Below are 5000 nucleotides of genomic sequence, written 5' to 3'. Positions count from 1 at the left end.
TCAAGCAATGTTTAACCTGTATTGTAGTTAAAAAAAGCTATGAACGAACTGCTACGTAACATTTGATCAATACCTTGTCTGAAATGACGAAAATTAATATATATAATATTTATATAAGAGTATAATACAGAGTATAATACAGATATTATAGACAGGCTGTACCCGACGATAGAAAAAAGGGACCGGTGTCCGCCGAGTGTCTACTCAAAACTACCATGTTATTGTGACAGTTGAGGCTATGGAATTTATTGACTAACCAGCTTGACCACAGTAGTTGTAAATATAGTGATTTCCATTAGTACTAATTAATTAGCTAAATGTTTAACGTAGGTCGACTTCTGAAAAGTGTCCAACTTTTGACAGCCTGTCAGAGCCTCCGGTGCATGAAATAAAAGTCGTTAGCAACATCAATTAGAGAGTCCTTATACCAAGGTGGGGGTATGAATTTGCGTGTACGTCCGAGGATTAATTCTCATCTGGTCTAAATTCCTTTGTTTATATTATATAAATAAGATGTACCCTTTCAAGTGTCGCGACTCTGCGTTCAAAGGGGAAATAATTCAGCTTAATATAACAACTAGAGAGGAGGCGCAACTCTTAACTGGCCATAAGCTTGAGCAAAGGTCCATTTCTATTCTATAAAATGATAAAAATGTTGGTAATGTCGTCGAAAGAAAAATACTGTGACGATTACGTGCCAATTGCTCACAAAACCACCGACATACCCTTGACTGCTTCACCTTAAAAAGTGCACCTTCTCTGCAAAAGATTGAGCCTACGGATATGTTGTTGGACGTGTGTTTAACCAGTCAATCTGTCGTATCAAGTAACTGGGGTTTATTTCCTTAGCCCACGTGGCTCTGTAATCGTAGTTCTCATATTTCAACTACAACCCTTTTCATTATTGAATTCAAAGGCAGATCAAATTATTCAGCATCAAACTAACTCAGATTCACGTTTATATATGTTGCTATTTGTCCCACTAAACGGTTTCTTGTTAATACAGTTTTTTCAACACGTCCTTCCTGACAGTGGAAATCAATTTAGTTGCACAGATTTCTCACCAAAGGATAAAGACTCATAATGCTCTTTTAGAACTCCTTATGTTATAATACAGAATCAGGCACCTCCCCTAGATCCGTCACTGTTACTACTGATATTGTCTTTTGCTCAATGCAAACTCAGGTGATCGATATCTGGCAAAACTCCCTTTTTTTACAAACAACAGTCATTCAATGCTGATTTTTAATGAATACAACATTCTGCTGAAAGACAATAAAAATAAAACCTTTGCCAGCTGGCCATGTTGTGTATATTAATAACAATAGGATAACAGTTAAAGGCCTTTAGAAGCTGAACTGTTGTTTTTTATTCAGCTTTCAGCTTTATTGGTCTAAATCTCTTCTAAATTAAAGATATAAACGAAAAAAAAATAGATAAGAGAAGGACCAAAACGTAAAGCGCAAACGGGACCTGAAGTTTTATGCATTGCATGTCCCAAATAAAACAGGAAAAAATCACCCATAAAAAGAAAAAACTTAAGCAATGCTTCTGAAACTATGGTTGCCAATGGCAACCACAATTATATGCTAGACCCCATGAACAAGGTTTAGCGGGGTCAAAAACATTTGCTTGCTCATCAGTTTAGTTATTCTGTTCTTAAAAGTCTTGATGCTGAGAAATTCACTGGTTTTATTAATTTACAAATTAGGTTCCATAATTTCATAGTATGTTAACAAAGGAGGACTGATGAGTAACTGATTTACAAAAGGGCGTTTTCAAGTACGTACATCAACAACAACAACAACAACAACATAAGCTTTATTTGCAAGACTATAATTATTTAGTTACAGTATTGCAAAAGCTTTAACATAAAGTTACAATTTATAACAATGATAATGCAATGCAACGATTACTACGGTCAATCAAGTGTCACCAGCATGATTTGATAACAAATTAGTACGTAAATCATTACATAATGAGAGAAATTTCAGCAAATGTGAATTTACTGAAAAATTCTGTGAATTCATCAATTAAATTATTAATTCTGTGTAAGATAGCTGATTAAAGTCGACAAAATTTTGTTGGATTTGATTGTAGAATTTCTCCCTTGGAATTGAGTATACCTCCAAGACAGAGTAAGGGAGTTCACTCACTGGGTTTATCAAAAGGGAAACATTGCAAGTCATGCAGCTGGATAACAGGCTCCCAAAGGAGTTTCTCTCAGCTATAGTTTTGAAATCGCTCATTTGCAAGTTAAAAACATCTTACTATGTTTTATAGCAGAGTCAAGTTCCTGGCCCATGTCCTGAAGGATACAAACGATGAAGCTCCAAATGGCTTATCCTTAACATCTAGATTTACTTTTGAAATTGTCTTCTGTTTGTCAGTGAAACAAAGGGAGAATATGACATGCATTTTAATATTTTAAGGTTATTTCCATGTACCCCCTTAATCCTGAGAACAAAGATAACTTAGTATCATATTAACTTTGCACAATGTCACCTTAAAAAGAACAAAAAGTATGTGACTGTATGTTTTCACGTTTTTAACATTGTTTACCACGGTCGTCCGACTTGACGATGGGTCAAGACCTGTATGCCATCAGCAATTTATTTTTACAGCCCCACACTAGTGAAATCGAGCCTACATTTAGTTTTAGTCACATTTAAACAACTCAAACAATGCAGGGCCATCACCAGTCTCAGGAACTTAGTTTAACTTGAAAGCCACTTTACAACACAATATGTTCATCAAGAGTGAGCACTCACTCTTAGTGCTGAATCTTCCTGTCTTACACAGTGTCATAATGTGAAAACCACGAAAACCAGGATGCAGGCCTGATGAAGTTACATTGTGTGGTCTGTGTCTCCAGCTTCGGTATTACAACTGTTATTCACCTTTTATACGGACTTCATGACAGTTTTCCAAGATTTTGTTCATTTCATCATCAGTAAAAATTACAAACAAGTTTTTGACAATAATGGTATCCACTTTTGTTGATTGCGGCACGTCTTTCAGGAGATTTCCCATAGTAAATGTTATTCGATTATCAGGAATCCCTTCTTTTGCTACGAACTTTTTGGCACGTTCAATGACAACCGGAAAATGAAATAGATCCCCGTTTACGTGCTCACATCCAGGTAATTTAAGTATGCGAGACAAAAACTGACCCTCTCCTCCCCTGGTAGGTACTTTAAGTAAGTAATACAAGGCTATACATGTTAATACATTATTTTTAATGTATTCTTGATACACTTTAATAACCCTACTTAGAGTACCTACCTCTCCTGATGTCCATGATCCGTATACACCTACCCCAGGGGTACAAGGTTAAAACGCTTGGCTGCGAGCTGAGCAGCTCCAGTTCATAGCCCGGTCATAATCATGTGCGAATTCGCACCTTCTTTGCCGTAAACCCACTTCTTGTACGAGATTCTCAGTGCTGCTTTTACACGGCCATTCTCTGGGGTGTCAATTTTGTACATGTAGTTGTAGATGTTCATGCCATGAGCAAGCTCAAACGCTGTATCACCGTTTTTGACCGCATCAGGAAAAACCAACACACTGCTACACAGTTCATCGCTACCATAATAAGCAACCATGTGTCCGAGACTCGGTCCTTTTTCTCTCCTTAGCAACTCCATGGCCTTATTATCCTAAAAGACTTTACGCCAAACGGCAAACGTAAAATTTGTTTCACATGACCAAGTATTCCCCTTAGTTGTGGTTTACTGTTTGTTATTCTACTCAGAAATAAGCAGTTTCACGCCAGTTTTATCCATAAGAATTGTTCTGGACAGTTTTTATCTGCTTTAGTTATTTTCCATTCTGAGAAATTCTCAACTGAATCTGACGTTTGCTGTAAACGTGACTCTTAATCTCCCTAATGTTTCCTTCAAATTCAGAATGGATGCCAAAGAAAAAACATCGTCATTCATGTAACTATAATCTGGTCGGATGTGAGTGCCAACTGTGCGAGGGTTTGGGGGGAGAGGGAGTGAACGCTCTTTGCCCATCCCCCAAGCTGGGAGATTGCACCCGGGCTACCATAGTGCAATACTCTAGCCACTGCTACCATCGTTACGAAAAATTCATCTTTGTTCTAGGCCTATGACGCATGCGTGGGAAGGTGGAGTTTCCCTGTCCAAGACAGACACGTTTTTTAACAAGATGTGCGTGACTAAAGCGGAGTACAATGAACATGGTAGGAATATTTGTAGAGAAAGATTTGAAACGTAACGTCATGGATACACATCGCTCAGAACTGATGCTATAATTATGCGGAATGAAGAGTCAAAGCAAAGACGGTAAAAGGCTTCGAGGAAGCTGTCTGTTGGCCTGTGCCTCTTAGTTGATCAAGATTTCATGCGCGACAATATGACCAACTATGTGCGTATGACGCTTGAGTTAGAGACATCTAGGGAAATGTCCCTGCGTCCTCGTCAAAACCACTGGTTTTGTGACTACATTTCTTCTGCCTGTTGTTCACTTGCATGAATTCTGATTGGTAGAAACTATTCCTCTTACGGGACCAAATTTTGCAGTTGGTAACGGTTTTAGCTTCCCCCCTTGGTGCTGTTCATGCATTCGTCTTTCTTCTTATATTGACCGAAACGATTTTCATGTCATACACTTGTATTAAATTTAAACCCAAACCATAAAAGCAATAACGGGAATCTCCTTAGGTTTTTTAGTCACGCAACCTGTTCTTATTTTTTTTTACTGTAAGGACAAAACCCTTTGTTGATAGCACCTGCTCTTTATTGAGGCGAATTTTCCTCTTTAATAAAAAGTCCGAAGATGAAGTCTGAGTCCGGTTATAGATCCCTGACCGACAACGGCGGGTAGTCGAGCTTAAGGAGGTGCATGATACTGGAAAAGTGGGGTCCTGCAGTGTAAATCGCATAGATTGATTAATTTAGTTGCTGCACACCATGGTAGACAGGTGTTTGGTATTTGGTCCAATCCCGCCAAATTGAAGCTATCCAGTCAACCTC

At 38.2% G+C, this 5000-nt stretch overlaps 1 pseudogene; it reads right to left on the bottom strand.

The window, feature by feature from the left end:
- Nucleotides 1–2658: 2658 nt before the first annotated feature.
- Nucleotides 2659–4081, bottom strand: LOC140934214 (uncharacterized; annotated as a pseudogene).
- Between the last annotated feature and the right edge of the window lie 919 nt (nt 4082–5000).

Source organism: Porites lutea, chromosome 4 (assembly GCF_958299795.1).
Source record: "Porites lutea chromosome 4, jaPorLute2.1, whole genome shotgun sequence".
In the NCBI taxonomy this organism is placed as follows: Eukaryota; Metazoa; Cnidaria; class Anthozoa; order Scleractinia; family Poritidae; genus Porites; species Porites lutea.
This window is presented reverse-complemented; position numbering and strand designations above follow the sequence as displayed.